This window comes from Podarcis bocagei (assembly GCF_964188305.1).
Source record: "Podarcis bocagei genome assembly, chromosome: Z".
NCBI lineage: Eukaryota > Metazoa > Chordata > Lepidosauria > Squamata > Lacertidae > Podarcis > Podarcis bocagei.
This window is the reverse complement of record NC_138140.1, coordinates 5,358,922-5,383,638: the sequence shown is the minus strand read 5'-3', so window position 1 is coordinate 5,383,638 and position 24,717 is coordinate 5,358,922. Positions and strand designations below refer to the sequence as shown.

Sequence of the window (24,717 nt, the reverse complement as noted above, 5' to 3'; positions counted from 1 at the left end):
CCTCTCCCAGACTGAGGGGAAAAACAGAAACTGGAAATAAAGACCACAGGTTGAGTTGTTGGAGATGATAGCATATATATTTTTTAAAACAAACAAGAGAGACTTGTAATTCTGTTTGGAAACATGGTGGCTGCAAATCTGGCAGAGCAATGGCAGAGGGGAGGGACCTTCTTAGTATTTAAAAGTCTTTGAGGAATGATGGTCTTCCTTGCCAATGCACTTTGTGGGCTGGTCTCTGCGACAATGTTTGTTAGAATGCACAAAGAGAGCCCTTCTTGTTTAGAGTTAATGCCAGACAGCTGTCCTTGAGAAAGAACCTTACAACAGATAATAGAGTGTAAATGTTGTGGAGACAACTTGAATTGCAAAATAATATGGCGCTAGACAGGAGATGGACACTGGCTGTGAGGAGTGTAGACTGGAAAAGTGAAGATGGGCAACTACTGAAAAGTTAAAGATGGTGGAGATGATAGATACAGATGGAAGCACGTGCAAGATGAAAAGAAAGAAAAAATTAATATAGAAATAATAAGTCATGATTTAAAGTGGATAGGCAGGGGTATGTATAATCTCTTGTCTTCTAAGGGAATATGATATTGTTATGTAAATATATGAGCGGGAATTGATAAATCAACAGCTGGTGGATAAGAAGTAAGAAAAAAATTAATTTGTAAATTGAATATAAGGAATGAAAGGTGAATTAGAGATAAATATGTAATATCAAGCAGCAACAAGGAAAAGTAGGAATGCATCTAGGATGATTTATTAATTGATTGATATGCTGTTTTTGTTTTAAACTTTTTATATATGCAAATGTTTTAACAGTTTTTATATAGTTAACTTTTATATATTCATTATAAATCACTTTTGGGTGCTTCATGGGAAGCATAAAGGACATTATTTCTTATTTATTTTTTGTTGCTTTTTACCAAGTGTCTCTAAAAATGCTAATGGTTCTCATGTATTATGTGTAATGCCATACACATTTCTGTACATATAATATTATATGTATTATTTTATGTGTGGTGCACTCCAGGTTTCCTCAAATAACCAGGACATAAACAGGTTCATAAAACAATGCATAAAGCTGTATAAAAACACTTAGGTTAATTCTTATAAAATCATGTTGCAGAAATATGGGGCGTTATTCATTTCATACATATTATAAGCATGATATGTATTCCTGGCATATAATTTTGCATATAGTTATTAAGCTTTTTTTTTAAAAAAAAAAAGTGAGAATGGGCAAGCAGTTCAGTCATGAGCAGGTGCTCAGTGCAAGATGCAGTCCAGTACAGGCTCAGAACTGCCAGATTACATGCATAAATCCATATAAAATGCACTCCACCTGCACCCTTCTGCAGGAACAGCTGATACAGAGGTAGAAAAGCCATAACTCTGTGGTAGAGCATTTTCTTTCCATGCAGAAAGGTCCAGGTTCAGTCCTTGACGTCTTCCTGTAGGGCTGGTAATGTCCCCTGTCTAAAATCCTGCAGAGTCATCACCAGCCAATGTAGACAATACCAGGCGAGATGAACCAATTATCTGACTCGATCAAATAAAGAAAAAACAGCCAAAATCAGCTGTTGGAAAACAAACCATAAAATTCAGAGGAACAGATAAAACCTATAGCCAGTTTGCAGGTACAAGGGCCAAGCAAATAAATTTTAAAAAGTATTCATCATAAAGTAGAATCACAGTTGGCTCTCTCCTCTGGAAAAGCATCCCACTATGATTAGTTAGATTAATGTGCAAATCAGATGGTAATTAACCTTCAGATCTCTCTCCAAATTTTGAGACATATGTCCAATCCACACCATACACTTGAACCACTATTATACCACTTTAGCAGTCATGGAGAAACCCAGTAACTGCAATTTGTTGAAGGGGCTGACCTTTCAGAGCTACAGTTCGCAGCACCTACAGTTCCCAGAATACCCTTTCCTGGACCACCACCCTCCCAAATTCTGTGAGTGGTAGAACTCACAAGAGGGTCCCCTCTACTGATCTTAACTTGAGAGGGTCTGTATGGAAGGAGGCATCTTTGGTCCCTAAGGTGTCTTGAGAGCGCTTTGAATTGGGTGTGGAAATGAGCTGGTGATCAAAATGGATTCTAAAGGGAACCCCAGCAAAGTAATCCAGCTGCTGCATTTTGGACCAGTTGAAAATTCTGAGTCTTATTCAAAGGCATCCCCATGTAGAGTTGTATCACGGTAATCCAGTTAGCAGAGCATGGAGCACCATCACCTAGTTATCACTGTTCAAAGCGGGTCATAGCTGGTGAACCAGCCATATATGGAAATGGACACTTCTAACCGCTGAGGTCTCCAGTGACAATGTAGGATCTCAAGCTACAAACCTACTTCTTCCAGCGGAGTGCATCCAGAACAGGCTATTTCTCCACCTCTTGGACACAATACCTTTGTCTTATCAGGATTCAGCTTCCTTGGCTGGCCCTCAAATTTTCCACTGTACAGTACAATCACATATTACATGCAAATTAACTTGCATGATTTCAACCTTGCACAGTTGAAAGCTTTGACCAGACTCTATATAGATTTTGTTCTTTTGAGCGGGACTAGGTCTCTTTAAATTGCCACACAGCAAGTCCAACCAAATTTACCAATCACCTGTCCTTTTCCTTGTCTTCTTAACATCACTTTCAAGGTCAGCTCTTTCAGACTCCCCTCTTCACTGCCCTTAATTTAAAAACAGCAGCACACTGGGGTAGGGGAGGGTAACACCTCTTTACAGCTGTTCCAGAGCTCTTTAAATTGTACAATGTAAATCTTGGCAGAGCTAACCAAGAAAGCAAAAGGAAAACAATACAAAGTAGCTGGGGTTTTTTTAATAATAATAATTATGCTCCCAAATGTTCTGTGGAAAGATATTCATAATTTACCCAACCAAGCCCTCACTCTTAAGAACTTTTGGAGGTTTCTACGGAGGGAAAGGAAAAATATATATTCAAGACTCTTTAAAATAGAACCAAAATCCACTTTGGCCTTTATGTGTTAGCTCTATACCAAAGTTATGGTTTCCTTTCAGGGACAAACTACATATGACACTCAGCTACTCGTGGTTTCTCACTCGCTGGATCATCACCTTGTCGTGGTGAGTGGGCTTGCACATTCCTATGACCCTTGTGAGCGAAGCCGCCGGGAGTCTCGTACTCCAAGCAGGGTCACCCAAGGCTGTAAGGTCAGAAGGGAGGAGCTAGACAAAGATTGCACACGTACAAATGTGCAGAGCGGGGGAAATTGCGCTGAAATGCTGATACATTTTCATATATAAATTTTCACAAACTGATGCAGAAACATGGAGATCTGAACTTAAGACTGGAAAAATGAGAAACTGGGAGAATCCGGAATTGTTAAAGTCACTCACATATTCTCCAATTGCCATGAAACCGCCAGGACCTTCACCAAAACACTTAAGCCACCACAGCTTCTCACTTTGTCATGAAGAGTCCTGAATTCCCAACGGCAACCTCAACAAAACTCAAATCTTTCTCCACCTTTTCATTCATTTCTCCTTCCACCTCCTGGCCAGGGAAAGAGAAAATGACACTCAGAGCCCCAACATCAGAAAAGGTAGGAACGATTGCTAGGTGGGACTGCCATGTTAAGAGGCAGCCCATCTTTGTCTTACCAGCTGTAGGGAAGACATAGAGTTGTGGAAGGGCCATTGAGCTCATGCTCTGCTTGTGAGCTTCCCAGAGGCATCCGATTGGCCATTGGGATACTAGACTAGATGGGCCTGTTGCCTGATTCAACAGGCTTCTTTTTATGTTCCTGTACAAATCATGAGCTTATGGCGCATGTAACCTGTGTGACACAGCACCATGGCAACTAAATAGAACTTTATATGCTTTACTTTTGTTTACTTGCACATTTATATCCCGTCTTTCAATGAGAATAACTATAAGATATATAGATATAGCTACAGATAGACATCATAACAAAGTTAATATATGCATATGATACTATTTTATTCTCTTGCTAATTATCTTGTTTCAAATGTGCATTTTATATTTGACTTCCTGTAGTAATTATTTCTTTTGAAAAGTTTGAGATAATTTTTGTTAACCTTGCTGCATTAAATGTGCATTCTGCAGCTGACCTTCTTTGTAATGTTTCGTTTCAAATTCTTTAAAATAATAATACAGTTCCCTGTTAATTACTTTGCTTTGAATGTGTACTTTAGTAATGTTTTATTACAGATTGCTTCACTTGATGTTTTAATGTAAGTTGTAAACTGCTTCAAGATTCCAGCCCCCCCCCCCGAATATAAAGCGGTATAGAAATAAAACCAACAACAACGTTCAAAGCAAGCCCACCAATAAAACAAGCACAGGTAAAACCAGCATTGCCATCACACGTGCACCAGCTTAAGCATCATAAATGCTTATACAGTGGTACCTCGGGTTAAGTACTTAATTCATTCTGGAGGTCCGTACTTAACCTGAAACTGTTCTTAACCTGAAGCACCACTTCAGCTAATGGGGCCTCCTGCTGCTGCCGCATCGCCAGAGCACGATTTCTGTTCTCATCCTGAAGCAAAGGTCTTAACCCGAGGTACTATTTCTGGGTTAGTGGGGTCTGTAACCTGAAGCGTAGGTAACCTGAAGCGTAGGTAACCCGAGGTACCACTGTATTTAGTAAATATAACCATTTAGAAGATCTGCAACCTATTAAAAAAATTAACCGAATTGCAGGATTCTGGTCAGGTGAGGTTAAGTGATGAGGAAAGCTTAAATCCTTTCCCTCTTCTCTCCTAGGTACAGCTGCGGTCTGTGGCCATGCAGCAAATAATTAGAAGTAGATTCTCCCTCCATGCTAACTTTGGGTATGTGAATCCACATAACTTTGGGTATGTGAACCTGAACTGTGCACCCTGGCCTTGCTGTACAGCATTTGTGAAGGTGTACGTGCCAAACCTAAGGCAGAAGAAAGAGGAAGAAGTTGAGGTGAAACTAGGTTAAAAAGCCTGGCGACCTGCCAACCCCTATTGTACGTGTGAGTCTGGTACGTCCTTTGCAGGGATAAACCAAATGAGGCTTCTTGTTCCAAAACAGTTTGTGCATGGCAATTCACCTCCAGTCTAGAGTGGAAGTGGCACCCCACCAACAGCAGCAGGGGGCAGGGGGAGAGGAAGATGCCATATATATATGAAGTAACTCTTCTCACGGTCCTTCTTTGGATCAGAAAGTGGGTGCAGCTGTCAAGGACATAGGGGGTGGGATAAATGCTTAGTTAGAACAACACACACATACTTTATGCCACCTTGGCCATCCGGCAACCACCCAAATCATATCCTAGACCTTGCTTGTGTCTGATGCAGGAAAATGGAAGGCCTCTTTCATAGAAGCGAGGGAACTTTTAAGAAGTTGAGAAGACGGATTTCTGAATGGGACTGATAGAAATAAATAACAAATATATTCCACATCTCCCTTCCTTCCTCTCCACCCCATGCCACCCCAATCCATTGCCCCAATCTGACGACTGAGCCTGAGTCCCCTGTCAGTGTCCACAAAAGCGCTGAAAGTTCACCGCATTGAATACATTGTCCTCACCTTCCTGCCTATTCATTTGACAAGTGCTGTCAGAAGAGGTTTCCATCCGTTTCCGAGGTCTGTGTAACGGGTTCATTATAGAAGTCAATGTGACAGGTGTGGGAAACAGGACAAGCACCTTTTTTCTTAACTGCTGAACTTATGTGACAAGAAATCAATCTTCCTCAATGGGGAGGAATATCGTCACGCAGCCCCCAAAGTCCCTGGAGAAACAGAAGAGACCAGAATGCTTTAACGGGGGGAAAAACAAAACAAAAAAGTTTGGGTTAAGTTCAGTTTACTTCTGGCTGCAGCAGCCGCACACAGAAGGATCATGGGGTGGGGTGGGGTGGGGACCTGCCTCCCCACACAGAGAATCTTCCTTTGTAAGAAGAGGGGAACAAAAGCAGAGTATGTTGCTGGATCTGGCCAAAGGCACATCTAGTCCAACATTCCGTTCTCTCCATGGCCAACCAGCTGCCCCAATGGGAATCTTGGAAGCAGGACATGAGTGCAACTGCACTCTCTGCACATATAATTCCTAGCAAATGATATTCAGAGGCCTCTTACAGTGACTGTTAGCTTTATTAATTTGTCTAACCCCCTTTTAAAGCCATCCAAGCTGGTGGCCAGCACTACTATGGATAGGCAAATCACATTTTTGCAAAGCATTATTCATAATACAATGCATTTTTATGTCATTTTCACTAATATATACATTTATAAATAAAAAAATTCCTTCCAGTAGCACCTTAAAGACCAACTAAGTTAGTTCTTGGTATGAGCTTTCGTGTGCATGCACACTTCTTCAGATACACTGAAACAGAAGTTGCCCGATCCTTCTATATAGTGAGAAGGTGGGGAGGGGTATTACTCAGAAGGGTGGTGGGAATGGGAGATTGGCAGATAGCTGAGATGAGCCTGTTGACGACTCTTAACGACTGCAATAGGTCTTACAGGAAAAGGCAAGGGGTGAGAAGGTGTATCTGAAGAAGTGTGCATGCACACGAAAGCTCATACCAAGAACTAACTTAGTTGGTCTTTAAGGTGCTACTGGAAGGAATTTTTTTATTTTGACTATGGCAGACCAACACGGCTACCTATCTGTAACTATATACATTTATAGGCAGACTTTAACCCAGTATATGCATTTTTGTATATATGATTTTACTGGAAAATTCAGGAAAGTGTGAGGGGGGAAGCTTTACAATATCCATTCTGAGATAAGGTGACCAGAATTATGTACAATATTCCAAGGGTGGCCTTTCCATAAATTTGTAGAATGGAGGCACTACCCCAGGCTCTTAAATGGAGCTGAAGGTCTTTGTGCACTTCAAGGAGTGTTATCAGAGGACTCTTTTTCCCTGACTGGGCAGAGAAGGCACACTAGAAGTGGGAACAGGAGCTGCATGCCAGAAAAGGGGAATAGGATGAGTTCACTAAATTCACTAAATAAACTTGTTTCTAAGAACTGTCTGCTTATTTCCTCCTCTATCCCTATCCATTTCCCTTTCATGTAGTTTTTCTTGCAAGCCTCTTGGATTTGCTACCTCCTCGCATAAGGTGCTCCCTGAGAATTCTGCCAGAGGATTCCCAAGAAGGTTTTTAGACCCATCAGCAAGTTAAAATACCAGCTAGAAACGCAACCTGACGGGGAGCTTCACATTTCAGTAAGGCCATTGCAATCTACTGGACAGCCGTCCAATTGTTTATAACTAAAAATGACACTTTTTTATTGGGTCTAAGTAGCATCATAAAAACAATAAAATCAGCCCTGACATTTCTTCTCTCCCCCCACCTGTCTTAGCTTCTGACACCTTGACCTTCTGCATGCAACAGCATGCTGCATGTTTCAAAAGCAAGGACCATTAAAGCAGGAGAAATTTGCTTCTGGAAATATTATTGAGGACTCCTGTAAAAGCTCAAGTCAGGTAAGAGTATAGGAAGTTGCCTTATTTTGAGCCAGTCCATCTAGACCAGCATTACCTGCACTTACTGGCAGTGGTTCTCCGTTCAGCTAGGGGGTCTCTCTCAAGGCTACCTAGAGATGGCAGGTCTGAACCAGAGGTCTTCTGCATGCAAAGCAGATGTTCTATCACTGAGCTTTGGCACTTCCCCAAAGGCTGCTCTGAAACATGATTTATGCTTGAGGATAAATCTTTTGTGTATAAAAGAATGGGATAAGAAGTGTCTCCAAATCAAACCTAGTTTGCAACTTAGTCTGGATCTGGCAAACTATAATTTGCAATCATAGACTTTATAGAGTCTATGTTGTAGCGTACATAAATAGTTTCTTCCACTCTTTTGGCAGGTCTTGGCCTATAATACCTAGCAAAAAGGCTTCTGGTCTTTTAACAAAGGTTATCCTAAACATTTTTTTCATTTCATTATAAATCATTTCCCAATAGCTTTTGGTTACTTTACAGTTCCACCACATGTGATAAAATGTGCCTTCTTTCTCTTTATACTTCCAACACTTATTGGAACTTTTCTATACATTTTTGCCAATTTAACTGAAGTAATATACCCTCGATATATCATTTTCATATAATTTTCTTTCAAAATTACCGTATACCATCAGTAAATTTTAAATTCCCATTCTATAATTTTCCCCAATCTTCCATTTTTATATTATGTCCTAAATCTTGTGCCCATTTAATCATTACACATTTAACCTCTTCATCTTTGGTTTCCCACTCTTAACAGTAAACTGTACATCTTCTTCAATGTTTTAGTGTTATCATCTATAATTTCTCTTTGAAATCTGGATAAAGTATAACTGAATCCTTTCTTATTATCTTCTTTAAATCTCTCATTTAATTGATAATACTGCAGCCACTCATTTACATGTTCTCAAATCTCTTCGAGCGCTTTCAATTTTAATTTCCCTTCTTCTGTTTCTATTAAAATGTCTCCATATGTAAACCATTTTTCTTTCCTATTTATTGATTTTATTGATATTGCTTCCAGTGGTGACAACCACCATGGAGTTTTTTGTTCCAATAAATCTTTATATCTTTCCCAAACTTTTAAAAGTGATCTCCTAATTATATGGTTATAAAATCCTTTATGTACTTTTCCTTTATCGTACCACAAATACACATGCCATCCAAATCTGTTATAATGTCCTTCAAATCTAACATATCCATATTGTCTAATTTGATTCAGTCCCAGATCCAAGTGACACATGCAGCTTCATAGTATAGTTTAAGATCCAGAAGGGCGAAGCCTCCTCTGTCTCTGATATCTGTAACTAATTTGTATTTTATTCTTGGCTTCTTCCCTTTCCATATAAATTTTGAAATATCTTTTTGCCATTTTTTGAAACATGCTAGGTCACTTATTACTGGCACTCACTGAAACAAAAACAACATTTTTGGCAATGTCTTCATCTTAATTGCTGCAATTCTCCCTAATAATGATAGGTTCATTCTTCCCCATATTTCTAAATTCCTTTTTTTTTTATTCCAATTTTTTTCATAATTGTCTTTAAAGATATTGATATTCTTGGTTGTAAGCCAGATTCCTATTTAACTTTTTTATGAATCTCTATTTCTATACTCTGATGTAATTCTTTTTTATCCATTTCTGATAAAAAATTTACTAACATCTTTGTCTTCTTTTTATTTAATTTGAAGCCTGCCACTTGCCCAAATTCCTGTATTTTTTCTAAGACTTTCGGAAGAATTCTTAGGATCTTCCACTGTAATTACAAGGTCATCAGCATATGCTTTTAATTCATATGTCTTTTTCCCTACCATAATTTCTCTGATACTTTCATCTGCCCTAATATTTCTCGCCAGGACTTCTTGAACCAAAATGAATAATAAAGGTGATAAAGGACATCCCTGTCTTGTTCCTTTCTGTATCTTACATTCATCTGTTACCACCTGATTTACAATTAATTTTGCTTTTTGATCCGAATATATTGCTTGAATCCCTTTCCTAAAGTTTTCTCCAAAGCCCATTTCTTCCAGCACTTTTTTTCATAAATTCCCAAGAGGCATTATCAAAGGCTTTTTCAGCATCTATAAACATCAATGCTGCCTGTTTTTCATTTCTTACTTCCAAGTATTCTATTACATCCAGAACCAGCGCTTTCAAACAGGAAAACATAATAAGCTGCTTTATAAGAATTGAAACTGTTGGCCTATCTAGCTAAGCATTGTTGACAATGACTGGTGGCAGCTCTCCAATTCTGGAATGAAATCTTAGAAAAATTCCTAGTTAAACTGTAACTTGTGAGCTGTGCAACACAGGGTAAAGCGAATTTACAGATTAAAAAATGGAACATGAAACCACATCCCTAGCTGGATCGGCTTATTTCTGTTCCATATGAGTTCCAAATGTGCTCCCTTGAAGAACCATTTGGTCCCTTTTTTAAATGCACCCACTCACCCCACACACAAATCATACAAATACATTTTTATATCCTTTGAACACTTGCCCCAAAGTATGCATTTTTGTAAGTTTATTAATACATTTCTCTGTGCATGTTTTTCTGAACTGAAATTGCATCACAAAATTTGGATGTGCATCATCCAATTGATATGTGTGTGTGTATTCCAGTCCACATGTGAGTCTGTGACCAGAGGATTTAAGTTAGTTCACTTCAAAATAATCTATATTTCATTAGGTATTTAGTTTTGTTTATAAACTATTCCTTATAAAATACTGATACTCTTATAAAATTCCTGATACTCTCATCTCTTCAGTGCCTCATCCATGGCTAGGGATGTTGGCCCACGTACTAAGTCTGAGTCACAGCTCAGACTCCAATTCTAATCTAAACTATATGTCTGTAACTACATTTTAAGCCTGCCTCAAGACAGCTACTGTGAAACTGTGTAATTTTTTCTTTACTCATAAGAAGACTGTTTTGTGTGATTTATTGTTTTAAAAGGGAGAAAGGGGGAAATAAATCCAGTATGTGTTAAAGCATCCTGGATTACTTAAACAAAAGGCTAAAACTAGCTTATCACCAGCTTCCTTATTTTTGCTGCAAGGGGTGTACTCTGCTAAACTCAGAAACGTAAGGAAGGATAACATCTAACTAATATATCCTCTCCTAGTTTCTGTACATATCTTTACAATACGATAGCCATCGTCAAATATCCGAAGGGCTGTCTCTTGGAAGACGGAGCAAGCTAGTTTTCTGCTGCTCCGGAGGGGAGAACATGAACAGATGGATTCAAATTGCCAAGGAAAAACCCCCCAAAATAAAAATTCCAACTAAACATTAGAAATAACTTTCTGACTGTAAGAGCTGTTTGAAAGTAGAACAAACTACTGTACCTCAGAAGTTAGTGGGTTCTCTTACATTGGATGTTTTTAAGTAGATGTTGGCTGGCCATCTGTCATGGATCCTTTAGGTATGATTCCTGTGCTACAGAGGTTGCAACTAGATTACCCTTGGGATAATCCTCTACAGCTCTACAGTTCTATTATTCTAACAATAAAAACATATACAAAGCAATTTATAATTAAAAAAAATGATTAAAAGAATTTCAAATTTTGAAATGATTTCAAATGCAATAGAGATACATAATGGGATAAAAACACCAACTTAAAAGACTTAAAATGCTGACCAAATGAGTTTCTTCTCCACCCCTTTCCCCAGTCATTTCTGATTGACAACATCTGTGAATTAACAACCATGACCATTTATTGCAAGACCATAATGATTATTGTCTGTTACAGGATTACGGACTTTTGGGTTTCTCAGTGGGGTTGGGGGCTGCTGGATTAAGGCCCTGGCACAAGGGGAAATAGTTAGAGACCCACCGTACACCCCCATGTTACCCTCTTTCAATGCTTTTACAAAAGGAAAAATATGGTGTTGATCTTATCAATATTTGCACGCTGTGCATCCAGCTGTTGTAAGAAAAAAAAAGAAAGAACACACACACAGAATGCACACACACACACACACACAGAGGAGCACAGCAAAAACAAACTAACAAAAAAAAATAGGTAAAATCAGCACACAGCACAGGAACTAAAACAATTTAAACCCAACAAAGCACCCAGGAATGGGGAATTTGGGGAAAGAAAATTGAAACACTAGACAGATTGTGATTAAAAGGCCCCCCAAAGCTTTCATCTTCATTTAGGTTTTACTTAGACCCATAGAAATTAATTACCACGATTAAGAGCTTATCCACACTTACACTTTGCCCCAACCCGCAATCTGCAGAAAACCCAATTTGCCATTTGCTCCAACTGAGCGCTAAAGAGCAAGTTTGCACAGGGGAAAGCTCTGGGGGCAAAAGAAGGGGGGGAAAGCACTTGGGCATGGACCTTTAAGTTGTGGATAAGTCCTCACTTAGACCCATTATTTTCTATGGGTCTTCTCCAAGTAGAAGCTCGCTAAATACAACCCTGAATGTTTGCATTTTATTTTCACTATATAGCCATTTATGCACACACTTTACCACAGCGTGGGAATTTTTGAACACATTACTTGGTTGGAGGCCCACACCACAAATTTCAGAGTTCAAATTTTGAAGGATGGCTGTTTTTCTGGAAAGTGGGAATTGGGTTAGTTCAATTTAAATGTGATGTGAGTTGTATCCCCACCCCCATTCCCTAGTAACCACCTCTGGCTTAGGTCCTTAGATGTTGGAGTATTGAGATTCCACCTATAGAGCTCCAACGCAGCCTATAGTTTGGCCCTGAGCGAACAGCTATTGAGTAGCTGACAAGATGATTTTGCGGCATATAAAAACCTGCAGAGCCAGGACAGATCTGTAAGTACTGGGAGTTCTTTCCCTTGCAAATGAAGAAAAATACATACGCCATGTAAATTATGGCCGCTTACTACCCTCCGGTAATGTATATATTTAAAGATGCAACTCATACGTGTGTAAAGATGACCTAGGCTGCCTGAAATGCAGGAGGAGACAAATCAGATAGATGCCTTTAGAGTAACCAGTTAATTTTCTTTCCTCCTCCTCCTCCTCCTCCCCCTCCCCCCTCTCTCTCTTGGCAGTTTGAAAATATTGATGCTCTTTGCCTGAGCGATGGTGATAAATACGTTAAGGTTTCATTATTGGGAAGCCACTTGCAACATCATGGAACTATGGTGTCTAATACAGAATTCATGAGTCGTTCACTGCCTCTCGCATTAAACCACTTAGCACAGGTCACTTCAGCAAAGCTCATATATTTGCATTCTAACCAGGAGGCTGTCAGAGAAGCTGCATTTCAGAATACGCTCCCAAGATTTAAAGCAGCTTTCAGGTGCAAATCACACAGTTATTTTTGACATTGCAAAGTTACCATGAAGTGACTTCTACCCTCCTTCTTCTCTCTTCCTTGTTCTGAAGGGTCTCCGTCTTCCCCACCCCTTCCCTGGGTGAACTTTATTTTATTTTATGAAATCAAATTTATATACTGCTTCGTCTTAAAAATGTTTATTATTTTATTTACTGCATTTATATCTTACCTTTCACTCCAAAGTACTCAAAGGTGATGCACTTTGTCCTCCTCCTCCTGATTTAATCTCCACAACAACCCTGTGAGGTAGGTAAGGCTGAGAAAACACAGTGACTGACCCAGGGACACCCAGTGAACTTCATGGCCTAGTAGGGATTTGAACCCTGGTCTCCTGGGACCTAATCCAACTCACTAGCCACCATGCCAAACTGGCTCTCAAAAAAAGTAGTTTACATAGGGTTGTATCCAACTAAGTTCTACACGAGTTGTCTCATTGAAATCAATGGATCTAATTTAGTGATGGCCATTGTTTTCAAGGATCTGCTCTGAGTAGGGCTAGCACTGGATTGAACCCATCAAATATGAAATACCCATTAAAATTTTGGATGAAAGTTGGAAGTTAAAAGAAAATTGGTTTCTTGGGGGAAAGATATTGTTATAGGTTTGTGGGTGCCAAAGGCCTGGGTTCAGTAAACATAAGAATTTAATTAGTGTGTGTGTGTGTGTGTGTGTGTGTGTGTGTGTGTGTGTGTGTGTGTGTTAGAACTGGAAAATCACTAGACTCATGTGTGTTTAAGATAGATCCATGTGTGTATTTGACCTGTGTACCAGAGGCATCTATTCCTTTAATTAGCCAGTGTGAAAGACTAATTAAGTTAGGCAAACTTCCCAAGTTGTGTATTAGACGCTTCTTAACCCCAGGAAATCAACATGAGTAAAAAAGGTAATGGCGTCAACCTAATTTCCTTTGAGGTGAAGATGACCTTGGGATAATAATCTATTGGCACATCAAAGGAGTGATGCTTTGGCCTTCTTGGTAGTGGCGCCTGTCCTGTGAAACGCCCTCCCATCTGATGTCAATGAAATAAACAACTATCTGACTTTTAGAAGACATCTGAAGGCAGCCCTGTTTTTAATGTTTGATGTTTTATCGTGTTTTTTATATTCTGTTGGGAGCCGCCCAGAGTGGCTGGGGAAACCCAGCCAGATGAGCGGGGTATAAATAATAAATAATAAATAATAAGCTGTTGTTGTTGTTGTTGTTGTTATAGAAAAGGCAGAGAAATAAAAGCTTAGGAGGAAGTTGGGGGGGTCAGAGAGAGACATGACCTTTTGCTGCTGGGCTGCAAAGCAGTGGTCATGAGAAGAATAGAAATCCCTTGGAAATTGATGCTCCATCTAGACTCAGGTTGTATATATGTGTAAACAAACCACATATTAAAAAGACACAACAGGTTCTACTGTGACTCATTGTCCAAAAGGAAACACTCAGAGATTGGGGGGGGAGTGTAACAGTATAAATAAAATCCCCAGTTAAAATTTAATAAAATAACATGTCAGTTTTACATGTCTGGGTAAGCCTTTCCCAAACAAAAGTTTTTAGCAGTGCCAAAAAATAGTAGGCAGAGTGCTCCAGGGCATAGTTGCTGCCACACTCAACATCCTTTCCTTCCAAGTGCAGAACAAATATTATGTGGCACTTGCAGTGGTCAGTAGGGCTCTGCATGGAACTCCCGATTTGACCTATGGCTCCAATTTGTGGTCCCGGGATCAGGCCAACTCACCCTGTGATAGCTTGGGGGCCACCCCCCCCCCCACATCCATCCCTGAAGCAACTTGGGGGTAAGGCTAAAGTTTTTCTTAGGGTTTTCAACCCTATTTTAACATACGTACAGCAATTAATGTTAGGGACGCGGGTGGCGCTGAGGGTAAAACCTCAGCGTCTAGGGCTTGCCGATCGCATGGTCGGCGGTTCGAATCCCCGCGGCAGGGTGAGCTCCCGTCATTCAGTCCCAGCTCCTGCCCACCTAGCAGTTCGAAAGCACCCCTAAGTGCAAGTAGATAAATAGGTACCGCTTTATAGCGGGAAGGTAAAGGGCGTTTCCGTGTGCTGCGCTGGTGCTGGTTCGCCGGAGCAGCTTCATCACGCTGGCCACGTGACCCGGAAGGGTCTCCGGACAGCGCTGGCCCCCGGCCTCTTAAGTGAGATGGGCGCACAACCCTAGAGTTGGACACAACAGGCCCGTATGGGCAGGTGTACCTTTACCTTTACCTTTACAGCAATGAAAGTTCTTTTAAAGGTTGGAATGCACCAGCACCATGCAGGATTGGACCCTCCTGTTGAGTGGAAGAATCCAATTCTCCAAGGTGCTGCTCCTTCACGAGTGGCTTTCCTGCACACAAGGAAAACTGCTTGTGAAGGAGCAGCACCATGCAGGATCAGATCCTTCAAGGGGCAGGAAGAACTGGGAGGAGGAGAGACATGGTTCATGGTAGAAGAAGCAGAGAGCTGGTGGGAAGATAGCTTCTGTCAGGCCTGAGGAATTCTCTCCCTCCCCTCCCGATGGTTCCCCAACAGCACCGGCCCCTACGGAAGCCTCCCATTGCCAAACGTTGCTGCATGCATTTATCTTGAACCCTCAACAACTGTCGTATCCTAGGGGATGGAGGATCTTCTGCACTGTCTATTGAAGTGTTCGCTGGCTGCTCTCTCTCTTCCCTTTATTCTCCTAACTCAGCATAGCTTGGCTGTTCACCCGTCTCTGTCTCATTATCTCCCTCATAGCTTGGCTACAATTCAATACTGTCTCCTTCCTTCCTGTCAGCTACAGGAGAAGTGGGTGGGGGTCAGATCCCCACCATGGCTCTACCTATTCATTCCAATCCCTGACAGCTTTCTACCTTCTCCAGTGAAGATGCAGCTGCCTGGTAGAGCTCTCCTTTTTTGGAGTTTCTCAACCTTCTCCTCAGAGATGCAGGTGGCGCTGTGGGTTAAACCACAGAGCCTAGGACTTGCTGATCAGAAGGTCAGCGGTTCGAATCCCCGCGACGGGGTGAGCTCCCGTTGCTCGGTCCCTGCTCCTGCCAACCTAGCAGTTCAAAAGCACGTCAAAGTGCAAGTAGATAAATAGATACTGCTTCAGTGGGAAGATAAACGGCGTTTCTGTGCGCTGCTCTGGTTCGCCAGAAGCGGCTTAGTCATGCTGGCCACATGACCCGGAAGCTGTACACTGGCTCCCTCGGCCAATAAAGCGAGATGAGCGCCGCAACCCCAGAGTCGGCCACGACTGGACCTAATGGTCAGGGATCCCTTTACCTTTACCTAATGGGTTAAGTTCAGTTTACTTCTGGCTGCAGAAACCACCTTGAAATTGTGGGTGGGATTCACTTGATCTAGGTTGGGTTTCATGTCCTGCATAAATACTAGGGTCATTCCCTGCTGTTAGCAGAGTGAGATAATCATCCCAGGCAGCAGCTGGCACTGGCCATTTGTCTTGAGTCATCTTGGACATCAGAGATATATACACACCTATCATGCATCCCCAAAACTGTCCTACCTATCCCTGGGCACACTGGAAGATGCTATTCCATTGCCAATGCTGAAGCCTAGTCAGCTTCTGTACATGGAAGGGAAGAGATGCCAGCTTCTCCTTTGCCTCAAGGAGCCAAATGTCTTCGGTCAACCACAATGGGTAGAATGTGAAACATGACTGTGTAAAGTCCTATGAGCAATCCAACGAGCTTCCAAATCTGCTAATATTGACATGGTTCTTTCCCATCCCAGAAAAGAGGCAACACAAGGAAGGTGCAAATCATGGTCATGTAGCCCCCAAAACATATACTATTGTGGGTGATTTTGGGTTTGTCTGCAGACTATCAGACTAGAGATTATAATACAAAATCATAAGAAGAGACCAGATTAGACCAGATGCCTACCCAATACAACACACTGTTGCCTACAGTGGCCATTAAGATGTCTAACAATTAGGGCATGAAGGCTGTTGTTTCCTGGAAATAGTATTCAAAGGTATGGGTGCTTCTGATCCTGGAGGTAGAATGTAGCCATCAAGATGAACAGCAGTAGCCATTGATATCCTCCATGAATCTGTCTAATGCCCTTTAAAACTTACACCTAATTTGGAACACAAGAATATATTTAGGGTTGCCATATTTTGAAGAGCAAAAAAAGAGGACATATTTGCCGACTTCTACTTTTAGCTATGGATCGTCATGGTGACTCTATCCATGAAAAAGAGGACTTGTCCTAGAAAAGGGGGACATGTGGCAACCCAGAACATTGGGTCCATCTTGATCAGTATTGTCTAAATTGACTAGCAGTGGCTATCCAAGCGGGAGACTCTCCATTTCCTATCTACTTGGAGACACCAGGGACTGAACCTGGGAGCCAGTTCTTTTCTCAGGCAGCTGATGATAGAAGTTAGAACAAGTCTCACAGGAGAAGACTTGATGTAATTACCCTCCTTCCTTGCCAATGTCAGTGATGGTTTTCATGATCCATAAATGATAGGTGATATGATAGCCAAATATATTAATGGTTTTCAGATGGACAAGGAATAAGCATGTTTTCTGCTGCTCCAGAAGGGAGGTACCAAAGCATCTGGTTCAAATGTCAAGAAAGGAGATTCGAAGTAAACATTAGAAATAACTTTCTGACAATAAGAGCTGTTTTGACATTTGGAACAGATTACCTTGGAAGGTGGTGGGTTCTACTTCCATGGATGTTCTTAGTTTGGATGGCCATCTGCCAGGGATTCTCAGTTGTGATTCCCGCATTGCAGAGGGTTGGACTACATGGCCCTTGGTGTCCCTTCCAACTCTATGATACGAGGGCTTAGGGCCCTTGTATTTACGGGACCGCCTCTCCTGGTATGCCCCGCAGAGGATCATAGTTTAGAGGTCCCGGGCCCTAAGGAAGTCAGACTATCCTCCACCAGGGCCAAGGCCTTCTCAGTGATGGCTCCGACCTGGTGGGATGCTCTGTCCCTTGAGACTAGGGCCCTTCAGGATTTAACCTCCTTCCATCGGTCCTGTAAAACAGAGCTATTCTGCCTGGCCTTTAATTTGAATTCAGCCTGATCTCTTATTTCCCTTCTCTTCCCTCCCCCTCCCCTTTTATGAAGATTACCTGCTCTGAGGCCCCACACCTAATTCTCCCCTGGCCTTCTCGCTGGCCCAAGTAGGTCTAATTCAGCCAGCTAGCCCTGGGGATTATCTAATGTTTATTAGATGGATTCCCCCTAAATTGATTTCTGAACTTAGAATTTTATTGTTATTCATGTTTTTATACTGTATTTTATGCTGCTTTTACAATTAAGTGTTTTAAATTTGTTGTTAGCCACCCTGAGCCTGGTTTTTGAACCAGGAAGGGCGGGGTATAAATAAAAATTTATTATGAGGAGGAGGAGGAGGAAGGAGCAACCCATCCCTCATCCCTCAAACAGGAGACTTGATGCCCTAACACTCGGCTGTTAGTTCTTAAATTAATGGCTGAGACAATCTCTATTGATCTTCTTAATCTGTTTGAATAATGAAGGTCCAGTTATCCCACCTGATCCTTAACGTTGAGATAATGTGTAGAAAAATCTTGTCAATTCCAGCACTGCAGGAGTGTTTTCCGCGACACAAATTGCTGCACCACAGCTTCCCAGCTTCCCGCAATCATCTTGCCAAAGGGATTTTGCATTCTCTGTTCTTTCATTTTTTCCCTCCCCGTTTTAATGAGAGGTTCCCCACCTTCCTCTCCTCCATTGTATTCAGGTATTGTAAATAATTGATCTTCAAGATTAAAGGCACGGCTGTTCGAGCTGCTGAAGTTGGCTCTCAATACGTCTGGAATAAATCGAAGCCCACGAAGAGGACCCAGCGTGAAGCCTCTTCCATGGGGCCACTAAACCATCAATGAGGATTGGACATTTGTTTGAATACATTGTTTGCGTTTGTTATCATTTCCCCAGGAAAACTAATTAAGGAACTAATTGATTGTTTTGTTGCGCTGCTAATTAACTCCATATGGTGCACGTCTCCATGGAGATACAGTAAGAGTTATTGAAACTTTAGTGATTTAATGTGTCACTGCTGGGTTAAGGGACAAGTCTGTAAAGCTAACCATCCTTAGAGGGACAAGCTTTGGGGGAAGTTTTAACTTCCCTCTCTGTTTCTTTTGCAGCCGATAGGGGTTTTTTTTCCAACCATAGTCAGCATTCTCAAACAAGGAGACTTCTTCAGCGCTCCCTCATTCTGATCTTTGCCCCAGTTTTCCAGATTATGGGAGCATCTTTCCAAAGTAAATTTGATCACTAGGGATCCTCCACTGATTCATTTTAATAAGATAGAATTGAATTTTATACAAATCATTGTGAGCAAATCATTGGCCTCAGCTTTCAACTCATTGTGTACATTTTGTGCCTCTCCCCTCTCCACATTCCATCTCAATATTAAGATCATAAAATAAGAGCCCTGGTGGATCACACTAAGGACCCATATAGTCCAGCATCCTGTTTGCAGAGTGGCAACCCATGAAATACCCACAAGAAGGCTCTGAGTGCAACAGCAACTCTCACCACCCATGATTCATAGCAAAGGCTCTGACAGTGGGACTAGAACATAGCCATCATGCCTACTAGCTGAGGACAGGTTTGCCCTCCCTGAATTTGTCTGACACTGTTTTAAAGCTGCCTGCCTGATCATCACTGTAATAAACAAAAATCTGCCTTGATTCCATTATGGGGGACACAAGAGCCCTTACAGTGTCCTTTGTAGGTTCTCCATCGGTCGGAGAAAATAACAGAGGCCAACCAGAGAATATTGAGAAGCAAAGCAGCTAGTAAGCTTGATCTTTATTGATCTGTTGCAACAGGGTGCTCCCCTCTCACGCAGGAAAGGAGGAGGAACCCAGAACAATGGTGCGCAAGGCCTTATAAAGACATTTTAAATTCCCTGCCCTGGGGCTCAAGACCACCCCTCCATACATCATACATACATCACAGAAGGAGTGTAATCCAAGACCACCCCCCACAAACATCATACCTACATCACAGAAAAGGTGGTCTACAACAGAAATTTGAATGCTGTTGTTTTTCCTGTCTGCCAGGTTATCTGATAATGCCTTATCTGATTGCCTTTCCTGGTAGTCTGGCCATTTGAGATGGTAATTACTTAATTCCTGAGACAATGGGAAGGTTCCCTCACCCCCTCCCTCCTCGCAGACAAGCACTTGGTCAGCTTGGGAGTCAAAATGGTTTCAGGACTGTTTTCCTGTGCTGCTTCAGACATGTGGTTTATATATTTATTTATTTATTTATTTATGTGTTTGCTTGGTACATTTATGAACATTTATTATATATCTAAGACCTTAATTTTTTTTTATTTCATCACTATATATGGTGGCCATGAGTTCCATAGCGTATCTACATGTTATGTGAAGAAGTCCTTCCATTTGCTGATTCAGAGCCTCCCACCCTTCAGCCCTGCTAGGTGATCTCATTTTCTAGTATTAGAGAAGGGGAGGAAAACTTTTCTCTTTCCACTTTTCTCCACATCACAATTCAGGACACAGAGAAAGGCTGTCCGGCTTATGGGCTCTCCAGATGCATCTGATTGGCTATTGTTGGAAACAGGATGCTGGGCTAGCTAATCTGATTCACCAGCCTTGCTAACCACCTTGCTAATGTGCACTGATTAAACACTGCATTGCAATAAAGCAGTATTTTAAAATATATGTATATATATTATTAAAGATTTTCTTTGATGTGAATGTATGTCAGGGAAACTGCACCCTTGACTCCTACTCCCATCAGCCTCAGAGTCATGCTCCAGCAATCAGATTCTTCTTCTTAGGGGATGAAATCAAGGACTTCTCCCTTGGATTGTGAGAATAAGACAGGAGAAATCAATCAGAATACAGAAACATTCCAGAGCTCAGAAGGATCAGTACTTTTTCCTCCTGGGGGTACTCAAGGGTACGAAGTACTGGCACCTTTTATTCCTAGAAGAACGGCGCTGGTTAAAAGTGTGGCACTTAACTGTAAGAACTTCACGGTAAGTACCAGCAGCAGCTTTCTAGAAGAAAAACACTGGAATTATCATTTTGCTCAAGCAAGTCTGAGCTTGAAAAGGAAGCCATTTCTGCTCCATCCTAACCCCCCCCCCCCAAAAAAACCCCAGGACCTAGGTGAACAGTGTCAGTCCCAAAGGTTTTTAACTGTGAAGACTGCCACTTGCAGTTTGATGAATCACCACAAAAGGGCAGCCTCACATAAATGTGTCCGCAATTCCTGACACTGCCTGAACCTTGAGGGACCCTTTTCAGATTTGCCTCTCCCCACCTGCAGTTAGGCAGGTGTTCACTTCAGAGGTGGTCTTTTTAGTCTTTTTAGTCATAGTGGGGTGCTGTTCCAGAGGGCAGCACCGACTCTGATGTCACTTAGCAGCAGATGAATACCTTTTAAATTTTGTCTCAACCTGGTATCTGCAAGCTGGCTATAGGTTTTATCATCTGTTTTGCTGAATTTTATGGTTGGTTTTCCAAATACTGATTTTGACTGCTTTTCTTTATTTGATTGTTGGTTCGAATCCCCACAACGGGGTGAGCTCCCGTTGTTCGGTCCCTGCTCCTGCCAACCTAGCAGTTCAAAAGCATGTCAAAGTGCAAGTAGATAAATAGGTACCTCTCTGGCAGGAAGGTAAACGGTGTTTCCATGTGCTGCTCTGGTTCGCCAGAAGAGGCTTAGTCATGCTGGCCAAATGACCCGGAAGCTGTACGCCGGCTCCCTCGGCCAAAAAAGCGAGATGAGCGCTGCAACCCCAGAGTCGTCCGTGACTGGACCTAACGGCCAGGGGTCCCTTTACCTTTACCTTTAGAAGCAAAGGAAGATGCCTTATGCTAAGTCAAACCACTGGTACACCTAGCTCTGTGTTATCTACACTGACTCGCAACAGCTCTCCAGTGTTGTGCTCGGCTCCAGCCTGAATGTCATCCGCCCCCCCAATCTTCCGTTCAAGTTGACATCTCAGGCTATGGCCCTTCCATTACTTTTGTAGTGGTTATTTCATGGGAGTTTGGGACATATCTAGGTATCTGTGAAAATTGTGCATTTTCTTTATGGTTGTGACCTCACCTGAACCAGCTGAACAAGTTGAACCCTATTACCACCAATGCCTGTCATGCTTTCTGGTGGTATCTGCACACTTGCCATACCTCAAAAGGCTGTGAAGGACTCTGGCTTGGTGACAGAGCAACTGTTTTGCATGCAGAAGTTCCCATGATCCATTTACAGATTGGTCTGGGAGAGACCCCCACTCCAAAGCTGGAGAGCCACTGCCAGTCAGTGTAGACAATACTAAGCTAGATAGACCAGTGGCCTGAATCAGTATGAGGCAGATCAGTATGTTTGTATGCAGAAGGCACCTGTGGAAATTTGTACACCAGACAGCACAGATTGCTATCCCTCCATGGACCTTTGTCTTCTCACCGTGTGGATTCCACTCCTCTAACCATGGTGACAGTTTAGCCAGTGATGGCAGTCGGTGTTTGTTGTCTGACAAAAAAAAGATCGTATTGGGTCAAAATAATGACTCAACCAGTCCAGCATCTTGTTCTCTCAGACTACAACCAGATGGAAATGATGGAGCTATAAAAGGATTGATGGCGGTAGGGTCAACATGCACTGAGTTTCAAGCAGATGGAGCAATCACATGACCAGTGGGATATATGATGAACTCTGTATGATTAGCCTGGAGAAGAGGAGGTTAAGGGGTGATATGATAGCCATGTTCAAATATATAAAAGGATGTCACATAGAGGAGGGAGAAAGGTTGTTTTCTGCTGCTCCAGAGAAGCGGACACGGAGCAATGGATCCAAACTACAAGAAAGAAGATTCCACCTAAACATTAGGAAGAACTTCCTGACAGTAAGAGCTGTTCGACAGTGGAATTTGCTGCCAAGGAGTGTGGTGGAGTCTCCTACTTTGGAGGTCTTTAAGCAGAGGCTTGACAACCATATGTCAGGAGTGCTCTGATGGTGTTTCCTGCTTGGCAGGGGGTTGGACTTGATGGCCCTTGTGGTCTCTTCCAACTCTATGATTCTATGATTCTATGATTCTATGATTCCATGTCACTTAAACCATTGACCAACTTGTGTAGCATAGAGCCAATATGGTGTAATGGTTAAAGTGCAGGACTAGGACTTGGGAGGTAAAGGTAAAGGACCCCTGACCATTAGGTGCAGTCGTGGCCAACTCTGGGGTTGCGGTGCTCATCTCGCTTTATTGGCTGAGGGAGCCGGCGTACAGCTTCCGGGTCATGTGGCCAGCATGACAAAGCCGCTTCTGGCGAACCAGAGCAGCGCATGGAAATGCCATTTACCTTCCTGCTGCAGCGGTACCTATTTATCTACTTGCACTTTGAGGTGCTTTCGAACTGCTAGGTTGGCAGGAGCAGGGACCAAACAACGGGAGTTCACCCCGTCACGGTGATTCGAACCGCCGACCTTCTGATCGGCAAGTCCCAGGCTCTGTGGTTTAACCCACAGTGCCACCCGCGTCCCTAGAACTTGGGAGACCAGGCTTCAAATCCCCACTCAGCTATGAAACCTTGGTGTTGGATATTTAAACTGCAGTCAAAACCAACAATTCATGTTTTGCTAGAAAGGCACATGATAGGAGCTGAAGCTCAGTTTTCCTATAAATTTTCTAGAGAGAACTCTGTGAGAGACACTCCCACTGTGCCCTGACAAGACGAGGGTATATATATTCTTGGTTTCAGGTTTTTTTTAAGTCCCAATGAAGATTCTTCAGCCTTTTAGTTTGCATTTCTCCTAAATATGCACCTTGTTATATGCAGTTCTTCCCAATGCCCCTAATATAAAGCATTTTTTGTATGTAGCTTCACTAACTTACACATCTTTATACATACTTTCCCCTAGTATAAATAAAAAAATTCCTTCCAGTAGTTTTTTTTTTTTATTTTGACTATGGCAGACCAACACGGCTACCTATCTACTACTTTCCCCTAGTATGTTCATTTTGTACGTTTTTAGGAGGGAGAACTGCTTCTGTGAAATTCAGAGGAGTATGGATTTCAAAGGGTAGCTGCATCTTGTTTCACATATTGTTTCAGGAAGCACTGATCAAGTGGTTTTGCATTAAAATACAAACCAAACCAAATTCCTTTCCATTCCCTATTTGCCACCAATCTAGTTTGTGCTCAGAGTGTCTCATAATGGATAAGTAGATAAGTAAGTAAGCACATGAAGCTGTGAGAGAGGAAATATCTGCTTGATCTTCAGCTATTAACAGTACTGGGCCCTTACTGCATAAGCAGAAAGAGGCCATTTTGCCATGTCCAATTCACAATGAAGCACTGACGTATTTTACACTGAGGCCTGCTGATTGCTTCCCTCCTCCCCTTCCCCCTCTTTTGTTTTCAACCTTCGGATCGTTGATTTAATCCAGCAATGATATTATCTGAATTCTGAAGGACCCCTAGATAGCCACTGAAGCCCCAATCAGCTCCCCTCTCCCCTAGAAAGCAAGAGGCGATATTAACCTGTCAATTTGCTTCCTCCTATCATTTAGAACAATTTTGGATGAATTACGAGCAATAGAAAATCGCTTTAGGTGTTCATTAGCCAGGAGGCAGAAATGATGATAAATGTTACAGGGAGAGATTCTTCTTAGGTTGCTTTTTGTTTTGTTTTGTTTTGTTTTAAAAGCACATGTTACAAGGCCTAAACACTGAACCAGCCCCACAGAATGGACTCAGCTTCATCAACAGCTACATGCCCACCCAGATAAGAAACTCGGAGCAAGGCTTTCAGCAGAACGGCCCTTCTTTTTTGGAGCAGCATCTCCAGTGAAATACGACAGGTGCCCACTATAATATTATTATTATTATTATTTATTTTATTAAAGATTTTCTTAATTTA

The 24,717-nt window shown here is 41.9% G+C and overlaps 1 long non-coding RNA gene across 1 annotated transcript in view; it reads right to left on the bottom strand.

The window, feature by feature from the left end:
* Positions 1 to 3,198: 3,198 nt before the first annotated feature.
* Positions 3,199 to 24,717, bottom strand: part of LOC308579095 — a 30,584-nt gene continuing 9,065 nt past the window's right edge. Inside the window, exons 4-5 of the long non-coding RNA XR_014004277.1 lie at positions 5,576 to 5,778; positions 3,199 to 3,544 (exon numbers count right to left, since the gene is read on the bottom strand). This is a non-coding gene — a long non-coding RNA (uncharacterized lncRNA). The remainder of the gene's footprint in view (positions 3,545 to 5,575; positions 5,779 to 24,717) is intronic.